General features: G+C 39.5%; 1 protein-coding gene across 4 annotated transcripts in view; it reads left to right on the top strand.

Annotated features, from left to right (window-relative positions):
• The first annotated feature begins 9,264 nt into the window (after nucleotides 1-9,264).
• Nucleotides 9,265-24,559, top strand: part of sema3c (sema domain, immunoglobulin domain (Ig), short basic domain, secreted, (semaphorin) 3C) — a 163,334-nt gene continuing 148,039 nt past the window's right edge. The window contains exons 1-2 of one of the 4 annotated variants that reach the window (XM_048554275.2): nucleotides 18,595-19,173; nucleotides 23,351-23,511. The gene's annotated coding sequence lies outside the window, so the exon portion shown is untranslated. Of the gene's footprint in view, nucleotides 9,673-18,592; nucleotides 19,174-23,350; nucleotides 23,512-24,559 lie in introns of those variants that run through there. The other 3 variants (XM_048554274.2, XM_059654603.1, XM_048554273.2) reach the window with 3 other exon arrangements.

The raw sequence follows: 24,559 nt of genomic DNA, 5'->3' as shown, positions 1-24,559 counted from the left end.
CACAACGTTCAACCTCCAAGCTGCGGCTGCAGAACATTATAATTGTACCCCAGCAACATTATCCTCTAACGCTAGCACAGTCCTTTACACTTACCCCACTTGAATGGCCTCCTGTACCATGGGGCCTTTATCGTCATCCAATCAGGCAGCAGCCAATTTGATGTTGCCCACAGTAGACCATCTCCATCTCCAAAGATTGAAATGACACTTCTTGCCTCTCAGTGTAACAATTTACTGGGAAATAAATCTACAGTTTCCAAATTTGTTTCCTGCATGTTTCCCTTGTAGTCACAGCTGGTGACCAAATTTAGGAGATTACCATCAGAGAAACTTCCTTTTCCTCGGTGTGTCTGAGAATGTTCTGTTCTCAGGAATGAAAGTAAATAGAAACAGGGATTTGTGATCCAAGTCCTTTCCTTGTTACATCACTGGGGATCTCCTGGGAGAATATTACTGGATTCAAAATGAACTTCCAATATCATGCTGATGAAACAGAATGATGGCTGTTGTAATAGTGCAGCTATATTAAATCATCAGACAACGGCGACTGGCACCATTTGAGTTCACCGGACTCTTGGTCTCAATAAGTTAGGTTTGCTGCCACTATTCTCCTTTGGATTTACAAGGCCTGCTTTGTCTACTGTGGTAGAGGAGAACTCACTACGTAATGTGAAGAAGCTCTTGCCTTAAACAAAACATAGTTTATATATGATCGCAATTACCCATTCATATGATAAAAACTGTGCTAGAGACTACAGGAAAACCTAGAATTTAAAGTCTGTTTTCTTTAAAATCCAGAACTGTTCCACCTTATCCCACCAAGTCGTTAGGAAATCATCAGATTGATTGGAGCTCAGTGTAATTTTCAATATTAACAATTTCAGAGCCATTACTTTATATAATATCAATGATTAATAATAATATGAATTTGGGAATCAGAATATCTCCAACCAAAATTAGTTTGTTCCTTTTATGGCACTAATAATAAAACCTTCTGTTATTCAATGAAGTAAGTTATATAGTATTTTCATTTTCTCTGCCTGAATGACAATCCATTATAAAAACAGTTCAAAGCCTCGTTCCTTGAAAACAATGGAATACAAATCAAATGCAATGAATAACTTACTATGATCATATTTATTTTTCCCACTTTCTCTTTGCACCCTTGCCTCTCATTTACCTCCTTCCATATTTTTACTCCCTCTCCCCTTTCTTTCACTCCACCTCATCTTTGTCTCAGTCTCTTTCCTTTACTTTTTCCCTTCTCTTCCTCCTCCCTTTTCCACTTGCCCTCAGCCTTCCTCTATGCTCTCCAAGAACTTTCCTCCAAGTTCAATTCCTCTCATAATCAAGAAGGCTAATGGATGTTATCTTTTGATTATGTTCTGTACATACATGCTAACATGTAGATCCCTCTGCTCCTCAGAATTCTACAATTGTTCATTGATCCAAAATAACACTGCACTGCTTTCCTCTCTGTTGGTCTCTTAGGCATTTGCAATCGCTAAATTGTTACATTCAACTTCTGCTCCATCTGGCGAACTCTCTCTACTAGTTTCTTTAGATTCTGATTGTGGCTGGTGATGGTTTCTTCCATTCATCAACTAGCAGGTCATCCACAACAACTTCCATTTCGGCAAGCTCACTGATTTTATTGTGTGGTCTACATTGGCACACTTCTGGAAATGTCAAAACAGCATATGTAACCATCTTTATCTCCTGAAGGATTTTCAAAAAGGTGGTTGGAAAACTGTTGCGTTCACTCAGCTTCCTAAGCCAGTAATCATCCTTCGTATCAAGGGAGTAAAGGCTTGTGCTTTGGCAAGTTGTGGCAAACTTTCTACTGTGGTTGACATGGGAGATTTCTTCAAAGCTGGACTGAGATCCTTTGGATCTGTAGGCACTATCAATTTTCCAGGTTTGCCACTGCTACCTTGCTGCTAATCCAGTCTGCAGGAACTGTAACTTTTTTCATCACTGCCTTCTTTTCCGACTCTTGTATCATGACTCTCCGTCTGGATGCAAGGGCAGCTGAAACTCTCCTTAACAGATGCTGAGTCAGTCACATCATTTCAACTACTTCAAGGTGATATTGACTGGAAGACATCAAGGTCTTTTTAAAGCATTGTTGAAATCTTCCAGGATCTGTTTGGCAGTCAATTATTTTGGGGATCACCAAACACTGCAAATCTTTTTGGGTTTTAGGGTTACTTGTGTAAGCTTTAGACTTGCTTTAGTTTGAATGAGAGGATTTTGTTTAATATTTAATATCTAATGCTGTGCAAGATGTTTATTCCTCTCAATGCATTGGCCTCTCAGCTTAATTTGTTCTTTCAGTCTGGTTATTGTTACATCACATAGCTTCAGGTTTACTTTTGAGGAAATTCGCAGTAATGGTAGTGGGGCAGCACCTCAGCTCTTGACAATGAATCTTACTTGGTTTCTGGGATACAGAAGTCTCAGTGGACTTCATCCTCTCACAATAGTGAAAGGATACTTTCCTTTCATAGCTAATTGGGGGAGTGTGCTAGAAACCAAATCCCGCTAATCCCAGAGTTGTCACAAAAGTTAAAGATTTAATTAAAATTCTAAATATTTCCCAATTTACCTGACTTCTTAAACTCATTGATTGATAAAAAGCATGGACCAGATATCTGTGCATAAAAACTATTATCTATTACAGATAAATGGAGTCTAGCTACAGGTAAACTTGTAACTCTGCTACTTAAAATTCTAATCCTCTTATAACCTCTCCCTACACACACATACAAACAAGCACAATAGGAAAATTGGTGATATGGGAGGTGGGAAAATCTGAAAATGTAGTTCAATGTAGTCCCTGGCTACAGGGCTCACTAAGAAGATGTTTTGGGCTTGCCAGGACTTGCTGCTCCTTGATCTCTCTTCTCCAGGCAATTTCACTTGCTTGCACAAGGTGCAGAGCAATTCATTCATAAATCAAAGTCTCTGACTTATTTGTTAACAGCAACAGCTTACAGCACCTGGTGAGGGCATCTTTCTTCAGGCTTTAGGTATTTTCTACTACAGAGAGAAAGCTAACATCTACCTTTCTGGAGGTCTGAATGCTTCTGGCTTCACATTCACACCCACAAGCTGTTCAGCTACCTGGGAACCAGTGACAGGTAGAGGGTCTTCCTCTTTGAAAACTGGTCACAATTCCACACACCAGTCAGCTGTTTCTTCTGGCTGAATCTGACTTTCTTACACATCCCCTGGCTCTGGTTTATACAACGAAACAGCCATCACTGGTTGAACAAGAAAGATTGTAAGCAGCGCTTGCAATTGCACCGATAACTTGTTTTTAAAAGGTTTAGCAATCCCTTCAACGATCCTGGGTATTTTTAAAGTAGTTCTTTTCACATTTAGACCACACTGAACAGGACAGACCAGGGAAATGATTGGTGTTTACACAACTCAAAGGGTGTGAGCAGAAGATGGCTGATCACCCGATTCTTCTATCTTGCTCATATCTGCCATTTTATGGGCTGTTTTCCCCTGGGATGAGGGAAGGGATTGGGTAAAATGAAAATTTACAGCACAGCTGTTTGTGGTGATGCAATTGTTGTAAGGCAGAGATGTGTCCCAAGTGAGTGAGTGAATGAGTTGGAATGTAGGGGACAAGAAGGGTTGATACTTTGGGGGATTGGGGTGACTGAGCTCCATTGGGGAATGTTGCTGCTACAACAGTGGGAGGAGTAGACCTTGAGACTTGTTTGCAGCTGGAAGCTACAGTAGTGGAGCTACAGTTAGTATGAGGTATTACAGCAAAGATGGTGGTATACACTGTTGTGGAGAACAGAAGGTCATTGACCATTTTCCCAAATGGTTGGGTATTCTTCCACTGTGTGAAAATCACCCAAGTGGCATCTTTGAACCAGACTGGCAAGATTTAGGGCCATGGTCTAAGGAAAAGGACAGCCCTCATCTCCACCACCCCATCCACCCAGGACTTCTATGCCCTTGGCCATGAACTGGAGTGACAGTTTGTCCCTGTCTGCCATATCTCCGTGAGATTCTCACACACACTGAAACTGTGAAGGGCTAATCCTGACCTGCAACATTTGAAATAGTGTGCCTTTGCATTTTAAGTATGGCACTAGTGACCAGAAGGTCCTGGCAATGATGAGCACTTCCATCATTGCTGGGTGCTACCATGGTGCTCTGGAGGCATAGTGCATGCAGAATGAGGTAAATACTTTAAAACAATGTGTAAAGCCCTCCACAAAACTCCCCAAAAATGACACCTAACCCAATTTTGAGAAGATTCAGCTCAGAATCACTACAGTGCAGAAAGAGGCTATTCAGGCCATCAAGCCTGCACTAAACCTCCCAAAAGCAACACACTCACACCCAGCCCCCTACCCTATCCCAATAATCCTGCATTTACCATGGGTAATCCGAATAGCATGCGCACTATGGGACAATTTAGTACAGCCAGTCCACCTAACCCGCCCATCTTTGAACTGTGGCAGGGAAACAGCAGAAACCTACACAGACACAGGAAGAACATGCAAACTCCAAGCAGACAATACCGAAGCTGGAATCACACCTGGGTCCCTGTCACTGTGAGGCAGGAGTGCTAACCACTGAGCCACTGTGCCGCCCATTGATTAAACGACTTTTGGAAACTTCCGAAATATTAAGATACATGTTTGGTCCAAGTGTAACATTTCTCATTAAATTAACTTACCGAACAAAGCAGGTTTTGACTACTGTATAATACAAAAAATAAAATCTAATACTCACTATTTATTGATGCAGCTAGCTATTTAGTTGTTGATCAAGTTTTGTTATTGGTTTCCACAATTTAGTCTTTGTAATCAGTTAGTTTGTTCGGGTTTGGTATTTGAAATCAGAGTTGTTTCAACAGACTTATTGAGAATTATTTTAACCGCCTCCGTGATGAGCAGGAGAGGGCTGGGGGATAAAATATGATCAAGCCCTAATCTTTCATAAGCACGACTACTCGTGGTTTATCCCCAGCAGGATTTAGGTAGATGGATGGAGTAATCTGTTCTATAAAGCTAGGCTAGTAATTATAATATTTAAATAAAGCCACTAAACCCAGCAGCTAAGCGCTTTCCTGGCATTGCTAGTGGACCAAGTATAGACGGTACATTTCACTCCAGCGTTGAAGCAAACATGCTGCCATCTGTCCCTTTGTCATGATTTGCCAAGCTCTCCCCAAGATTTCTTCACCCTGTCCAAGCCCAGTAATTGCTTTCCTTCTGAGATCACTCCAGCTATTCATGATTCTCCTTTACCCGTGATTACTTTTATTTCCACCATCACTTTTACATCCATCAGTATTGCTTTTGGCTAATTCTCAGGTGGAAACTGAAGTAACAATTTCTAAATAAGACCAGTCATTAAATGTAGCAGGACTTCTACAATTCCAGCATTCCCAGGACTCCCTGACAGCTGTCACTCCTTCATCCTGCCTTCCTGTAAATATTGGACCATGATGTCAATGTGTGCTGTTATGAAGAAATGTTATCTGAAACATTAATTTAGAAATCATTGACTGAATATATACCCATGACTTGGAACTTTATAAAAAGAACATTTTGTATATCTAAGATGATTGACAGCAACAGAAGAAAATTTTCTATTTGCAAAGAACAGAACCTGCTCAATGAGAATCACTGAATCTGCAATGTTTTCAGAGAGGTCATGTGACTCAGTTTGTGGACGTATTAAAGCTATTAGACTTGAGCAATGACAGTCAGAGTCTGGGCTAACTTGCCTGGATCAACAGTCCTTGCCCTCTCATTGTCTTCTCTGAAACATCTCTCAACAAATTGCATAAGTTAAAACCCCACTGGAAAGCCTTGTAAACACAAGTGAGAAATGTCAATTTACAGTTCAGTCTCCAGAAACAGATGTCAGCCAGCCATAACGGATCCTCGAAGATATACTACTGTGCGGACAGTGACTTTGGCTGTCAACCAACGTTTGCAAAATCTGTGAATAATTATTTTTATTATGTATTTAACTGGCCAAAATACTCAGAGATAATATTCTGCCAAGTCTTATGTATTTTCTCCCAGATTTGGAGGTAGTGTACATGTGTTTATTTGAAGAAGGATTGCTATATATAGTTGCACCGTTTAAATCTTCTGTCAATTATCTTCATATTATTTTCTTGAGTAAGTTTTGTTTGCAATTCACTACTTTTTTACTTACTAATTATTTCTTTAAAAGCCTGGCTGACTAAGTTCTGATACTGAACTATGTTCTTTCTGATACAATATGCATATTTGGCAATCAGACTACAACTTTTAAATCCCAACTTTGTTGCAACCAATGGAGGAAGTGATACAAGGAAAGGAACCAGTTCAGCCCTCCTAACTAAATCATAACAGTGATACTATAAGCACCATTTATTCAAAGGGTTTAACTACAACAAGATATAAACCAATGTAAAGCTCAAATACTTTAAAATCTAAATCTTGAAATACATAAACTCTTAGCACGTCATAAACTTTACACTTTAGTTTGTCAAGATACTTGTTTTCTATTGAGGGAGCAGTAGTTTATAATTCTTTTCACTGAACCTGTTTGACTACTTTGTCACAAACTGGTACTGATGTGAGTTTTCAACAAAAGGCCCACTCTAACAATCATGCTGAGGTTGTGCGTGCTTGGTTATGGTGTGGACTTGAAACGGATGTTGCTAGTGCAGGGAAATATATTCATGTGTAAAGTCATCATCAGAACCATTTGTTACACAATTTAACTCTAAATCATTACACACAATTATCTCCAACTGTTCACCCTCTGCCGAAAGGGACAACCTAGCCCAAATGTCAGTGCTGGGCACAATTACCTATTGAAGGGCTGTCTACAATAAATCTTTCTGTCTGTGTGAAATGGATGTTTTACAACAGCAGACAATTTGAATTTCTACAGTGCCTTTCAAAGACATCCCATGGTGCTATACAGTAGCATAAACAGAGAAAATTTGGCACCAAGCCAAGGAAAAGGTAATCAAAACTGGTGACCAAAAGAGATGGGTTTTAAGGAGAGAGAGGTCAAGGACATTCCCGAGTCTATTAATGTAGAACCTAAAGCTCAGAACCAGATCGTTGGCCCAACCAATCAATGTCAGTTTTAAAACTCCATAATAGCATCACCCCAACTCATCATCAACTAACCTTATCAGCAGAATCTTTTTCATCGTAATTATCTAAAGTTGTGTTAAGTGCAACAATGTTATTCAACTTAAATACTCAAGTTCCATATTCTAACCACTCAAGGTGTAAAGTGTTGCGTAGTGGCATAGTGATTAGCATTGCTGCCTCACAATGCCAAGGACCTGGGTTCGATTTCAGCCTTGGGTGGTTAACTGTATGGCATTTGCACGTCCTTCCCATGTCTGCGTGGGATTCTGGTGGGTGCTCTGGTTTCCACTCAGAGTCCAAAGATGTGCAGCTTTGCTGTATTGGCCATGCTAAATTGCCCTGTTAGTGCGCAGGCTAGGTTGACCATGGAACGGGTGGGGTTTGGGTATGATGCTTCTTGGAGCATCAGTGTAGACTTGATAACCTGAATGGCCTCTATCCACACTGAATAATTCTCTGATAAATTTTTTCCTGAATTTCCCATTGGATTTATGACCCCCTACTGTTTATTGTGGCTTCAATTTGAATATGGCTAGAGAATGGTGGTACCAATATACCAGTTAATTTCTTTCTGCAATCAAATGAATATTGAAATGAAAATTGAAATATCGGGAAAATGTAGCCTTAAATATCAGACATTCACATAAAATCATTTTCAATTAGCTTCAGAAGTAAAGAGAATTGAACTAGGGATAGCTGCAAATACTCCATAGAGAAACCAATTGAAGACAAGATTTTTCATAATTTTCATGGACTCAATTACTTTATGCATTTCCGAAATATTTTGAATATTCCTATGTAGTGTTGTATTGGTGTTTTGAGTATCAGCTAGTGCTATTAATATCAGTGAACCAAAGTCTACTATGTTACAAAAATATCAAATGCCGTTGTTGTTCTGTGTTAAAGAGGTTTGCCTGGCAGCATCTTCTTAAGCAATGTGCATGAAAATCTCCAATTAATCAAGGAAACAAAATGCATCACTGTGGTTGCAGTCATTACACAGCATGCAATCACACATGGCAGTGCCAGTAGTGTTTAGTGACAATACAAAACCAATAAATTCTACGCACTCAACAAAACATTGGAAATTGTTTCTATTTTAAATAATTATTGAATATCCTATCTTTTAAGCAATTAGAAGAGCAGGACCAAAAGTTAATCAACAGTAGACATTATAGATATTGTTGTTTATGTTTTCTTGTATTTTCACAATAGCGGGAATAACAGATTACAATCAGAGCAAGGTACTAACTGTGTTGTAATATATGAGTTGTACTAACAGACGCCAATATCTAAATGTTGAGCACTGCCCTATGAATAACCAAACCAGAGTCATGCTGGGAAAATGGAAATCATCCCTATAGTTTTGTTTATTTAATATTTTGGCATGCCACTGGTTCAACGTCACCTGTTACCAGCTGTTGCTGAAGCCCTGTATAATGGAAGCGGTTAATAATGACGTCTGTATATAATGCATTCTTCAGCTGTTAAGTAACAAGCCTGGACATTGTCTGTGCACCAGCATATGCAATATTGTTGCCAATACACAGAATAACTAGAACTATTTCTTGAATAAATAAAATGTAAAAGATTGCACAATATATCACATGTAATCTCACTTACTGTTTGAATCTATAAAAACTTTCTGTTGGTAATTTATCAGGATTGACAATCCTACAATATTGTTTACATTATTTACCGTATGGGTGCTTCTTTAGGGGAATGTGCTCTTATAAATGTCTGTAATCTGCTTCAAAAGTACTACAATCATTGTAATAAATTAAAATGTAATGTTAAAAAAAACCAATGAAATGCTGGAGTTGCGACTGAGGCAAGTATATTTAAATATTTCCTGAACATTAATCTTCGTATTTAAATTGGGTAGTGCTGTACCATATATACTTCCGAAAATGGGTAATTCTTTATCGGTTTATGTGGACTTTATTCACTGGCTGATTATTTTACTTCAATTAATGGTAGTTGCAATAAATGGTTAAATTAAATTTTAAAGGATTCTACAATGCTTGATCTCGGTGCTACAATAGCTTTGTGAGCTCCATTTAATTGGTGTGCTATGTGTCTGCTGCCTCCACACAGGAATGCTGGCACAGACTGGCAGATTCAAGCAGACATATTAGCGCAGAAACTGGAAGAAGATTTATGCTTGCTTTCTGTTAGTGAAATAAGCATGATCACTTAGAATTAAGCTTTATCGCATTAGCTTCAATTTCTCTGGCTCTGCTTTTGTCAAGATGTACATGACCCAGCAAGGTTGGAGGCTAACTTCCTTCAATACAAAATTAGATTACTGCTGGTGACTAACCAACACTGAAAGCTAAGTTTTGAACAGATCTTGATCTGATTCAGTGCTGGCTTCTACTTTTAATACTCGACTTCAGCTTGGGTGACTTACTGATGAATGATGTCATGAAATGCTTTTGACCAAACTAAGGCAAACAGTGGGAAGTGAAACAATAGGATACAGTGGGCTAAAAGCTGCTGGTGCTATTATATGGCTGAATATGAGGTAAGACAATCTTTCTGAAATTGCGGTAGAGTTTGATTTGTTATCCCTGTAAAATTTTCTCATTTTATACTTGGCTTTGAATCAGGAGTTAAACGGACGTTTTTCTGTGTCTTAACATTCTGAGAGCTTCTCTCGGTTGTGCATTTCACTGTTTAGCTGACTGAAAACTGACTTTGAGACAGGCTACGTTGTTAAAAATTGAACAACTACCTAGCAACCAAGAATGTTTGTAGTCATATAAAATTTAACCCATTTAGGAAACTAATCAACCACTGCATTTTCAACAAGTACTTTTGTAGAGAGGACGATAGCTTGAAAAGATTTTTTTTGTGTGTAATTTCACACACCAGTGAACGCTGTTCCAGTTTGGTTGCAGGTTACAGATTACTGCAACTTCTATTCAGATTTTCGTGCACTGTCATTGTGAGTTTGAGATCATCAGAATGATTGAGATGGCTCAGGAAACAATTTTTGTCACGAGTTACTCTCAGAGAAAGTTATCAGTGGGTGGTAGAAGAGCTCATAATGGGAGTGCAGTGCCATGTCTAATCCCTGAAAACTACTTGGACCCAAATGTCCAGGTAATGACCAGCTATGTATTCAATGGGGCTAATTCACTAGCTGACAAATAAGACTTGAAGCTTACAGAAGAGGTAAATGTATAGAAGTCATGTAGCTGTTTAAAAATCAGCGTTCAAATTCAAGATCTGCATTTTTCTTGCTCACTCAGCAAACTTTGTTCTTTAATTCTCCAGTGGATTAGAAATAGCTTGCACTGGATCAATATACAGGATTGATGTTGGTCAAAGTTCTCATTCTTACTAATGCAAGGTTGAATATATTTTTGTTCCTGATTGAACCATTGGATGGATAGATTGAACAGTTCCCCTAGACTGTGCTTTTTGAGATTTTTTGAGTTTAAACCAAATGAAATATAATTTCACTGTTTGAATAGTAGGTTATTAATAGACTTCGAACAGAGCATTAGAATATTATTACTGAACGTGGAAATTGAAACTTCAGGTTTAAAAGCAAAGGATTCACAAGTTCTTCACGGATAGAATATTATTTATTTTCTACCTGATTGTTAGAATTTTATGATATAGCCATTCTTCAGGAAAATGACTCCTGTTAACTTCTAACTCATAAGCAACTATTTCATATCTTAGTAGCTAATAGGTCAAGTTATTAAACTTGTGTTAGTAACTATTTACTTCTGTTAATTTGGTGTCATGATACTTTGCCATGCCTAACAGGTTAATAATTAAGACCTAGTGCACTATCTGACTGACCACCTCCAACATAAAGAATCAAGTTGCAAATGTACAAGAAACAGTAGTTCCTACATACATTTGAACAGGTGCCAGCTGAATTCTCCATTGTTTTACCACGAACAATTCAAAATGTTAGCATTTTAGGTTTCTTCAAAATTTGATGAATATTTATTTTGAGGTAACAACTTGATGTGGGTGTTAGCTGTTCTGTAGTGATATGAAGTGAGTGGCCATACTCTCTGTAATATGAAAAACGTTTTAAAATTGTTCAGAGTTTAGTTGTGCTCAATGAGTCATAGTCAATGGAGACTGGGCCTCCGGAAAACATTTCATAGAGTAAAGAAAATGACTAATGTAGACTGAATGAGTGTTACACAGTACAAAGGAAGGAGTACCAGGGGAATTTAAGGACATATAAATAAATTGAGTACAAATTGCTTAGCCCTTTGAGTTAGCAGTAGAGATATTATAATTTAGTTTTCCACTTGATGAAATTGTGCAGATGCACTAAAGAAAGTTCGGTTATAGTACTGTTTTAAACCTGCATCAGATAATACAATAAATTGTGATAAATACACATATTTTGGTTTGTGGTTTTTGTAGTCTAATAGCATGTGTCCTACTGTTGGTAATAGTTTGCTTTACTTGTTATTGGTTAGAAATCAGTGGAATGGTGTATTTTCTCAAATTGCTTTTTGTGCTTCCTGTCAAGTCTTTCCTGAGAGCAAAAATAATTTGAAATTTTCAGAGATAGTTAATGTCTGTTATTAAATGTCCCTTAGGCATGATGATTGGTCTACTGAAATATTGCTTCCCAAAGTAAGGTGGAATCTCTGTGCTAAGTATCTTAATGTGGTGTTCAGCACTATAGTACTGTTATTTTTCATTTTCATCTCCTCCTGATATCACCAGCATCCCAGATGCCAGATTTTCACAATTCCATCCACTTCATATATCAAGAAACATCTGAAGATGTTGATATAACGAAGGCTATGGATTCTGATATGCTTCAAGCAATCATATTGAAGACTTCAGTTTCATAACTAGCCAGCATGGCTACCACCCTGGCATCTACCCAGCAAAGTGGAACACTTCTTGGGTATGACCTGCTCACGGGCAGGAAGTCAAACCAAATCTGAGTAGTTAGCTGCTCTTCTGTTTACTCTCAAACATCGGCAAAGTGATGGGAGATGTCAATGACATTTCAAGCAAAGCTCAATGACCTCACCTGCTTTATGATGCTCAGTTTGGGTTTTGCCAGGGCAGCATCCGATCTCACTACAGTCCTGATCGAAATATGGGCAAAAGAACAACTCCAAAGGAAAGGTGAATGTGACATTTCGGCTTAATATATCTAAGTGGCATTAAGGATCCTTGGCAATTGAGGGGAAAATCTCTCCACTGGTTGGAGTCATAACAAACACAAATGAAGATAGTCGTGCTTGTTGGATATCATTCATCTCAATTCCAGGACAAACTTGCAGGAACTTGCCAGTGTTTCAAAGCTGGATTACCTTCAGCTGCCTTCAGCAATGATATTCCTTCCAGCATAAGGTCAGAAAATGGAAATGTTTGCTAATGGTTTCACAACATTAAGTACCACTTACAACACCTCAGATACTGAAGCAGTCAGTGTCCATTTTCAGGAGAACCTGAGCAAAATTCAGGCTTCATCAGAGGAGCAGCAAGTAACATTTGTACCACATAAGGGTCAGGCAATGACTGTCTCCATCCAGAAAGAACCTAAGCAGCTCACTTTAGCAGTCTATGACATTGCCATCACTCAATTTGCTGCTATCGAAATTCTATGGGTTACCATTCACCAAAAACTGAATTGAACCAACCATATGAATACTCTAAATATAACAGCAGGTCAGAGGCTAAGAATTTCGCAGCGAATAGTTCACATCCTCCCCAAAGCCTTGTCTACCATTTATATGACAAAAGTGAAGAACTTGATGGAAAATTTTCCACTTGCTCAGATGAGTGCATCCCCACACTCAAAAAGATAAGATTATTTAAGGACAAGGTAGCCCACCTGATTGACACCCCATCTAATACTGTATACATTCACTGCTTCCAACACTGCACTAACTCACCAAATCCCTTCAACAGTATCTTCCGAACTTTACTACCTAGAAGATTAAGGTTAGTAGATGCATTGTAACACCATCACCTGCAAGTTCTCTCACAAGCCACCTGACTTGAAACTATGTCATCATTACTTCACTATGACTGGGTCAAATTCTTGGAATTTGCTTCAAAACATTCTAGTGCTACCTAAACCATACAGTCTGCAGTGGTCAGAGATGACAGACAGCTCACAGTCACCTCCTCAACAGAGATTAGCATTGGGCAATTAATTTTAGCCTTGCCATCATTGCACACATACATGAATGAATAAAAAATATCATTCAGTAAGCTTCCATCTACCCTTATTTCCGGCTCCCCTCCAACTAACATCTAACACTGTAAGAAACACACTCCCAGCTGACCCCAGATCACCACCTGCATTATCCACACCAAGTGGAACCCACAGAAAATGATAGGATCCTCCCCGAACAGTCTTTCTGATACACTTACCTGCTTGAATAAATCAACCTTGAATTTGGCATCTGGCTTGAAAGTCTGTCAATCAGGCTGATAATGGTTGGGAACCCAATTTAAAGCAGCCTGTGATAACCTTCTGCAGCACATTTGGGAATGCTGATCTTCCCATCCTCGCAACAGGAACCCCTCCCTCACACGTAGTGTGTCTTCTGGCCAAATTGCGGCCTTAAATGTCAGGTACACTACTCTGTTCAAAGCAAATTGTAAATATCCTCTCCATTTTGACCAAAATAATAAAACTGAAAATTAAGCTCACTGTCTGAAATAATAAATAGTATAGGCAACTTTTAAATTTCTATTCCCAGAAGATGCATAACTGTTTTGAAAGCATATTCTTGAAGATTTAATCCCACCTTTAGTGCACCAGTTCATCATCAGTAAAATATCATTGTGAAGTTTTTTTCAATCTTTAGCAACCTGCTACACACTGGCTGTAGTATTGTAGCAACCATTGTACATGTGGAACTATTGTTTTCAAGTTGAATCCATGAAGCAATATAGCACTGGAATATTAAGTTTATCCATTGGATCCTACACATACCACAGGATTCATAGATAAACTATCTTGTAAAGTTTAGGTGACAGCTAATATCTAATGTTACAATCATGTAATTGTCTGCAAGCATTAAAGAGGATCCACCTCATATATCACAATTTAATAGGATGTTGCTTTTAATAATGAATACTTTTTGAGTTTTTCTTTATTTAACTCATCAGACTGTGAGGAAATATTTATGCAGTGACAAGATGTGGCATTCAAAACATAAACAGATCAGCTGTCAAAGAGTCATAGAGGCCTATAGCACATAAAACATCCCACCACTCAGAAACAGTCATCTAACTATTCTAATCCCAAAATCAAGCACTTGACCCATAGCCTTGCATCCCTTTGGCATTGCAAGTATACATCTAAATATTTCTAAAATACTGTGAGGATTTCTGTTTCAACAACCTTTAGAGGCACTGAGTTTCACATTCCCACTCCCGTCTGAGTGTAAAACAATTCTTCACATCCCCTCCTGTGCCTTATTTTAAATCTATGCCCCCACCCCCCCGTTATTTTTCCTTCCTGTCTACCTATCCATGCCCTTTATCATTTTAAACATCTCAAACACGGTCCCCTCAGTCTCCTCTGCTCCAAAGAAAATAAGCCCAAGCTATTTAATCTCGCTTTATAACTTCAGCCCAGGCAACACCTGCTCCAGTGCTATCACATCTCTCCTTCCATGTGGATTCTAGAACTGCACACAATACACTACCTGTGGCCTAACCAACATTTTATGCAGTTCTAGCATAATATCTTTGTTCTTAAACTCTATGCCTTGGCTGATAAAGGCAAGTATCCCATACGTTTGCTTCCTGCTTCTTAGTGCAGACAGAAAACCAGGCAACTTTCTACGGTTGCTAGCACTGAATAGTCAAAGAAGGGGGTGCATATTTTGCCCCATGTAACAGTGCTATGTGAATGTCATAGCTACAACAAGTGCCATAATGTTACTGAATGCAAAGCAGCCTCAAGGGTCCTAAACCTAACTTGTATGTTCATAAGGAACAGAATTACAACCAATGCCACAGGAAGAAAGAACTATGAGGAAACTTCTCATAGAAGTCATCAAAAATGAAAGCTCTTTTAAAAAGACAATCTCTGTAAAGTGCCTCTCACAGCATTGCTCATTCTATTTCATGGTACATCATACAATCGAACTGGAAGCTACCAGTTCCAGCACCACTTGACCTGCCATTATGATCGTTATGCTGATGGTTACTTTCAAGCAACATAATCCCATTATTTCACAAATTATGTACAACTGGATTAAAAGCAATCTCTGACTGCGAAAGATGAGTAAATTTCATTTGGCATGTTTGAATCAACCCTACCTGCAGCTGCCACACCTACTTGACAATGATGAGGAATAATTGCCTCCATTAACCACATGTCAATCTGTTCCACCTGTTACCTGATCTGTGCAACACATTTGGTTCTTCCTCCTTTAAGTCTAGTCTAGGGATTATCAATGTTATCAGCCAAAGTGTCCACACAGATGTATGAAGCAAGACCTTACGTATCAATCCAACCAGCTTTTGATCTCTATTAACAAACACAGTAATAGAACCACTTATACTCTGCTGTTCTCAGAACCTAGTGGATCTTTTACCTTTTGTTGTTAACAGTTTCCTTCTCTTTTCTGCCTGTATCAGTTTTTTTGCGTCACCTACAGCTCAAACATACCAACCCCATGCTCTGGGATTCGTGCTGAACTGTGCTCACAAATATCAATGAGAGGGAATAGGACTTGTCTGTTGTTATTGCCTTTGCTTTCAAGGAGAGTATTATTTCTAACTCAAAAGGTTGAAACATAGCAAATATCATATAGCTACTGTATTGTCCAAATGGCAATTTAAACAGAGCTTGCATTATAAAATGATAACTACATGTTATATCTAATATGGATGTGCATGTGGGAGTGGGTACAAGACACAACCATTGGTTGGTATTAGCTCATTACTTGAGAAAATCTGAAGTTTTATTTTCTCTTACTCCCTTGATACTGTTACTTTGCACAATTTTGGTTCGAATAACCTCTTCAAAAGTTTGATTTTCATGTGTTCATGTCAATTGTACTCAAGAGGACATATTCTTTAAGTAGACTGATAGTGTTGCCAGCATTGTGAATTGAAGTACCACATACACCTTGACTGCCCATGTAACAGCCATTCCTGGGTATCCTAGGTATTATACAGCCAAATTGTATAATGGTGCTTCTATATGTAAAACCCTTTGAACTAATGATTGCATGGCTACAAAACCTCAACTTAATAGCTGTAATGTGTTCTTCATGTGTAGTTAGAAATGAAGGAGATCTAAGATTTGATGAAGATTTTTCATAATTCATTAATGAATGTGCAGAATGTTGCATGACAACATTTACTTCCATTGATAGGTCAGATGCACCCGGTTAATGTTAGCGCTTGGTGGGCTGGTCTAGCTTTGGTAAACTCCTACTGTAGAGTCAAAGTGGAAAGTAAGTTTATCTATGTTTATTAGACCACATTGAAGCACTAAATATGTGGAATTCCATGACAGATTTTTTTCCAAATGTATAAGTTACTCATAGAATTTAAAAGTTCAAACTTGACATTATATAAAGTGCAAAAAGAATAAGTTTCTTCTAATATTTTATTTTACTCACTACAAAGAACAGTATAGCAGAGTACAGGCCATTCGGTCCACTAAGACTGCACCAACAATTAATGCCTTTCTACACTACAAACCTTTTGCCTCTATGTGATCCATATCCCTCTATTCCATGCCTATTCATGTATCTGTCGAGATGCCTCTTAAATGTTCCTATTGTATCCACCTCCACCAACATGATTTGCCAGTTTTTAAAATCCATGCCGTGACAGATGAAGACAAGCATGCCATATCCATTCTTCACCACCTAATCAACTTCTTTTGCCAATTTCAAAAAACTGTGGTCCTGTACACTCAGACGATTTTGTGTGTTAATGCTACTAGGGGTTCTACCATTTTCCCTCCTGATTAGATCTTTCAAAATGCATCTCGTCTCAGTGCCTGGATTAAACGCCATCTGCCATTTCTTCGCCCGAGTCTCCAGCCTATTTATATTCTGTTATATTCTCTGGCAATTTTCTCCTCTCTATCCGCAGCTCCGTCCAATCTTTGTGTCATTTGCAAACTTACTAATCAGGCCATCTACATTCTCCTCTGAATCATTATCTATGTTACAAACAATAGCAGACAGCATTGATCCCCATGGAGCACGATTGATCACGTCAGAAAAAAAACACCCTTCCACCGTTACTCTCTGTCTTCTGTGAATAAACCAGTTCTGCATCCAATCAGTGTGAATCCCATGTGACTTCACTCATTTTTTTAATCAGCCTGCCATGACAAATATAGTTAAAGACCTTGCTAATGTCCATATCGACAACATCTACTCCTGCCCTCATCAATCATCCTTGTCACTTCCCTAAAAAACTCAATCAAGTTCATGAGACACAACCTTCCCTGCATAAAGCAATGCTGCCTTTCAGTAATAAGTCCATATTTTCCCCAAATGTGAGTAAATCCTATACCTAAGAATGTCCCCCAATAACTTACATACCACTTACGTAAACCTCACCAGCCTGTAATTTCCTGGATTATCCCTGTTCCCCTTCTTAAACAAAGGAGCAACATTGGCCATTTTCCAATCCTCTGGCATCTCTCCTGTGACTAAACAGGATATAGCTATGTCATCAGACGTAATAGGAACTGCAGATGTTGGAGAATCTGAGATGTCTACAGCAGAAGATCTGAGCTGAACATTGAGGATCTTTTGACCTGAATGCCTTCACTGCCTGGAATTACTACCCTTCTTATGTCCCCACCCATCCTGACAGACTCAGTCAGGGGTTTGACACAAGACTGATGTAGATGAGGGTGATGATAGCTATCTTCACTGATTTTAGCATGTTACCAACCAGAAGCATAATTGGACACCCTGCCATACAGAGTCTAAAACACTGGTACTGTTGCTTCCAAGAGCTCTACTTGTATTATGAGATTTGACAGCCTTAGTCGGTTTACCCAGAATTAGTGGCTTCACCAGCATCAACCATGCACTGTCACCTAAACTCTCAGTGATGGAGGGCAGGAAGGATTGGGAAGCAGTGCTTCACTATGTACACCATGAGCTGAAAACATCTGCAGATGCTTGGCTAATGTCAGGCTGTGATGATGGTACTGAGCTGTCCTTCAGGCTGCTGATCACAGAGAGAGCTCTGTGTATTTTTTTTGGAAGAAGGAACATAGCGTCCTCTTATGCTGCTCCACGAACCGTACTCTGGACCGGATGGTGATCTTGGATGATGACTAAATGAACTCTGATTTGTGTCCTGTCTCTAAACTGTAAGCTACTATATGCTGGTTAGTGATGTTGTTGAAATACAGGCTTCTATTCCTTTTCATCATGTATCTTGCAATTGCCTTAGAGGAACTGATGTATCAAACCAGACAGTGCTCCCTGTCCTGCTCATGCATAAGGCTTTGTATCTTTGTGGAGCAGAGAGTGATTCGGAGCAGATGAAGAAAAGCACTCGCCGCCGTACAATCAGAAACACACGCTGTTTAATTTCACGCTACATCCTTCATGTTATACTTTCCAACAGCACGTTTCGGCAGAGGGTGTCATCTGATTATTATTTACAAGCAGCGCATCATGTTTTGCTAATCGTACAATCCAGTGTGGAGTTAGCTGCAGGATTTGCGAAACGGACCACAGCGCAAATCTCACTGTGTTCCATGTAATTGGAAACCTACAGTTTGCTTTGGGTCCCTCCCCAACCAGACAGCGCCGTGACTGCAGCCTTGTTATTTGCTCTGACACTGAGGAGCACGAACGTATATTTCAGCTGTCACAGGGATCTGAAGAAACAGTTAGAGGAAAACCCTTTATATTGGTAGGAATCAACAAGACAATGAGCTTCCCCAACGAGGTGTTAAACAAACCATGCCATGGTCAATTGTTTAGCGTTAAAACTGATTAACTACAAATCAACTAGTCACCAGTCATACAAAACAGTTTGCTGCAGGATACCTCTCTGATCATAGGTAGGTACTGATCCGGTATTGTTTTGTGATTTGGAAATGCGTGGGTGGGGTTTGGGGTGAACACATTGGTGTGCTAAAGATACGAACATTTGCAAATACAAGTTTGATTGTCTAATGCTATTATGAGGATATGAGTATGTATGGTAAATGATTCATATTTAACTGCTATCAGCACTTTTAAAACTCAGATTGATTTATACTCGTCTATAAATAATGTTCTTTGTATCCCTTATTATGCTATAGAAGCCAGATATGAGATTAGAAGTTCTGTCACGATGCACGTTTTAAGATATAACACGGAAGAAATTTGAAATCTGATTCATATAATGTCCAAAATAAATTATTGAAATGCGTTCAGATTTTTACGATAGTACTTTTCAGGTGTGTGTATTTGATCATTCATGTGTAACAACATCTGTGCGTCGTGTTTCACAAATATTCCAAGGAGCACGGTGTATTTTACATATGGATATGTATATCTTACTACTCGCCGGTGATGTCATTTTGTCATGCTGTCATCTCTAGCAGTTTTCATTACTGAATGAGAGAGAATATCATCATTTAGAATTCTGTGTCCGCTCCACTTGGTTTTATTCAGCAACAGTCAGAAGGATTTTCTCCATGGAAAGATTGTAAATTGTGATTTACCTTCGCCCCATCACGTTTCACTCTTATTTCCAAACGATTCAAGTTTTTTTTCAAGCAGCCAGTTTACCTTTTCTATAATTTTGCTTTCAAGTATTGACAAGGAGCGATTCATACATGGTTCTGGAGTACCATAATATTACAATACATACTTTTTAAAACAATTGTACTTAATTAAGTGCGATAGTTGACATCAACAATTTGTGGTATAAATTTCTTACAACATATAAGTAATTAGTGCCATTTGTTTATTGAATTTTGCGCTATATTTGTAGCTGGATACAACTGTGCTAATTCAATATGGGTGATGTCATAAATAGTACAAGCAAAGCTTATGTGTTTTTTTAAACGTCAGGGAGATTAAGTTACTGCTTTTAATTGCTTACCAGATATTGATGTGCAATCTTCTGTTCATTTTTCCATCAATTGTTAGATGCCAAGCACATTATGGAAGCAGTATAAATGAGAGCAATAATTAAATGATTTAAAGATACATGACATCAGATAACTGATATAGTCGTGATAGAATGCTGGAAGATATCCCATGTGCCATATGCTCAATCATTCTGACTCTGACATGAAGAAGTGATCATTTTCAGAAACCAGTCCAAGAGCATCGTTATCTATTCTATTAATGCCTTGTCTTAACTGCTTGATTACCAAACACAGAGACTGGAATCATTCTCGTGGTGCTCATTTTTAATTCCTTGATTTTTTTTCATTTGGTGAACTGGGAATATGATAAATTTGAGCATTGACAATCTCACCTCCCAGGCCCTGCCCTCCTTTAATACTGTGGCTTTAGTTGAGGTGAAAGGAAACCTCAATGCAATAGGCCAATCAGAAAACTCAAACATAAGACCACAATCCAATATGATCACCCTTACTTCTGGCATGTTCAGATATTTTGATTACCAAGTGCTCTAAATGCTTTTAGTTCATAGTATCATAGAACATAGAACAGTACAGGCCCTTCGGCCCAGGATGTTGTGCTGATTTATCCTGTATCAATTTACCCTGCATACCCTACATTTTACTATCCCCCACGTGCCTATCCAAGAGTCGCTTAAAAGTCTCTGACTACGCTGCCGGCAGCACATTCCACATACCCACTACACTCTGTGTGAAGACCCTACCTCTGACAAGTCCCCTATACCTTCCTCCAATCATCTTAAAATTATGCCCCCTCGTAGCAGTCATTTCCGCCCTGGGAAAAAAATCCCTGACTATCCTCTCTATCTATGTCACTCATCATTTTGTACACCTCTATCAAGTCACCGCTCCTCATTCTTCACTCCAATGAAAAAGGCCCTAGCTCCCTCAATCTTTCCTCATATGACCTGCCCTCGAGTTTAGGCAACATCCTGGTAAATCTCCTCTGCATCCTCTCTAAAGCTTCCACATCTTTCCTATAATGAGGTGACCAAAACTGAACACACTATTCCAAGTGTGGTTTAACCAGAGTTTTATAGAGCTGCAGCATAACCTCATGGCTCTTAATCTCAATTCCCCTGCCAATGAAATCACACCATATGCCTTCTTTACAACCCTATGAACTTGGGTTGCAACTTTGAGGGATCAATGGATGTGGACCCCAAGATCCCTCTGGTCCTTCACACTGCCAAGAATCCTGCCATTGACCCTGTATTCTGCCTTCAAATTCGACCTTCCAAAATGAATCATTTTCACACTTACCTGGATTGAATTCCATCTGCCACTTCTTTGCCAAACTCTGCACCCTGTCAATGCCCTGATGCAACCTACAACAGCCCTCCATGCTGTCCACAACTCCACCAACCTTCGTGTCCTCGGCAAACGTACTAGCCCACCCTTCCAGTTCCTCATCCAAGTCATTTATAAAGATCACAAAGAGCAGAGGCCCCAGAACAGATCCCTGCGTAATGCCACTGGTCACCGAGCTCCAGGCTGAATACTTTCCATCAACTACCACCCTCTGTCTTCTATTGGACAGCCAGCTTTGTATCCAGACAGCCAAATTTTCCTGAATCACATGCCTTCTTGCTTTCTGAATGATGCTACCATGTGGAACCTTATCAAATGCCTTGCCAAAAACCATATACACCACATCCACTGCTCGACCTTCATCGCTATGTTTTGTCATATTTTCAAAGAATTCAGTAAGGCTTGTGAGGCATGACCTGCCTCTCACAAAGCCATGCTGACTATTTCTAATCAAACTGTGCTTTTCCAAATAATCATAAATACTAAGTCTCAGAATCCTCTCCAATAATTTGCCCGTCACAGGAGTAAGACTGATCTGTCTGTTATTTCCAGGATTTTCCCTATTCCCTTTCTTGGACAAGGGAATGGCATTTGCCACCCTCCAATCTTCTGCGACTACTCCAGTGGGCAGTGAGGATGCAAAGATCATTGCCAAAGGGATGGCAATCTCTTCCCTCACTTCCCGTAGCAACTTTGGGTATATCCCGTCTGGCTTAGGGGACTTATCTATGCTCATATTTTTCAAAATTTCCAGCGCATCCTCCTTCCTAACATCAACCTGTTTGAACATATCTATCTGTTTCATGCTGTCCTCACAAATATCAATGTCCCTCTCACTGATGAATACTGAAGCAAAGTATTCATTAAGAACCTCCCCTACCTCCTCTGACTCCGCACACAATTCCCTCCACTATCCCTGATTGGCCCCATCCTCACTCTCTGGCCATCCTCTTGTCCCTCACATAAGTATAGAAAACCTTGGGATTTTCTTTGATCCTACCCACCAAGTTTTTCTCATACCCCCTTCTAGCTCTCCTAAGTCCATTCTTCAGTTCCTTCCTGGCTATCTTGTAGACCACTAGAGTCCTGTCCGATCCTTGCTTCCTTAAGTAAGCTTTCTTCTTCCTCTTGACTAGGTGTTGCTTGTATCATACAATAATTCAGCTTATTGAGACTCCCCGCTCTTTGAAAGAGCAATCCAGTTAGATCCAATTCCTACTAATGTCTGCTAGTATTTTATCAATCTATAACAGAATATGCCATTTGTGACTTTTTGTTTGAGGTGTTTTAGCACTCTAGCAGGGACAGAAACCTAATGGGACAAATTCAAACATGGAGTTGGAAGAAAATTGGGCATTGATTTCGCAGTTGAAGATACATTCAAGGGCCTTTGAAGAGAGAGCGTTAGAGATGGTGTAGCAGTTGCAAGGATAAGAATGTTTTCTTTTAGTACAAGTGATGACAAATGTTTAGACAAGAGAGGTAAAGAGTGTTTGAGGAGAGGGAACTTTAAATATGTTAGCCACTGACACATTGTGTCAGAACAAGGAGTTGATTGTTCATACTCTAATGGTATTGAGGGAAAGGGAAGAAGTATGTCTTAGACAAATTGAGCTTAGAAAAGACATGGCAGGAGGTTGGAAAGAGAAATGGAGGCTTGTGACCAGCTGGGAACAACCTTGGGAAGATTTGATTTGGCAGGTTAAGGGTGATGTGGATATATGCAATATAGGTGCATATCATGAGACTTTTTTTCATATATTTGTCTTGTTACTGAGCTGTCCTTCAGGCTGCTGATCACAGAGAAAGCACTGTGTATTTTTGGAAGAAGGAACACAATATCCTCTTATCGCGCTCCATGAAGCATACTCTGGACCGGATGATCTTGGAAGATGAATCATTGCGCTCTGATTTGAGCCCTGTTACCAAACTGTTGGCTACTGTATACTGGTTAGTGCAGTTATTGAAATACAGAATTCTAATTCTTTTAAACATGTGTATATATGTACACGGTAATATTTTCAAAAGCAATTTCGATAGGAAGATACAGTGAAAGGTTTCATGCGGTACCGTACCACGGTGCCTAAATTAATGACAGAAGTTACAGATAAAAATTGATCACAGTTCATCAACAGCTCTTGGGTTCAGAGTACGCTGCAAAACCAAGCTGAGACTGTCACACAAGGCTGGGACAAGACCGTCCCACTACACTGAAATGAGGCCTTCATGCTGGGCTGTTGGAAGAGCCAGAAGCTGCTTCCAAAACCAAGACGAAACGTCCTTGCCAAGATGAGACCTTAGCACCTAGACTAGACCCTCACATTGGCTGCTGGAATTCCTGGAAGCTGCCAAAGAAGAACTCCAAGCTGGGATGAGACTTCTGACAAGACTGCTATACCAGGCTGAGACCCCCCACCCCCTCACCTTGGACATAACTTCTATACCAGGCTGAGACCGCCCCCCCCCCCCCTCGACCTTGGACATGACTGCTGTACCAGGCTGAGACCACCCCCCTTGGAAAAGACTGCTTTATCAGGCTGAGACCCCCCCCCCCCCAGACATGACTGCTATATCAGGCTGAGACCACTACTACCTCCCCCAACCTTGGAAAAGACTGCTATATCAGGCTGAGACCACCCCCTTTGAACAAGACTGCCACACCTCTTTCCCCCCCCTCCATCCCCCACCCCAACCACCCTTAGACAAAACTGCTCTACCAGGCTGAGACCAGCCCCTTCGGACAAGACTGCTGCACCAGGTTGAGACCAATATGGAAGAACAACATGTTTAGAATTAATATCAGTGAAGCAGAGTTATGCTGGATCTTTAAAAAGACTCATTAAGTCATTAATATTGTTTTCACTGATATGTGTAAGTGAAGAACAACAGAGGTGGTCAGTCCAAGAAGGCATCATTTTCCCTGCAGGTGCCAACAGGCCAAGGGTTAGAAATATTGCATTTTTTTAATTCAAAGAATTTAACTATGATCTTTGCATTT

The sequence above is a fragment of the Stegostoma tigrinum genome, chromosome 25 (genome assembly GCF_030684315.1).
Source record: "Stegostoma tigrinum isolate sSteTig4 chromosome 25, sSteTig4.hap1, whole genome shotgun sequence".
NCBI classification, from domain to species: domain Eukaryota; kingdom Metazoa; phylum Chordata; class Chondrichthyes; order Orectolobiformes; family Stegostomatidae; genus Stegostoma; species Stegostoma tigrinum.
Note: the sequence above shows the minus strand (reverse complement) of the source record. Positions and strands in the feature narration are given on the sequence as shown.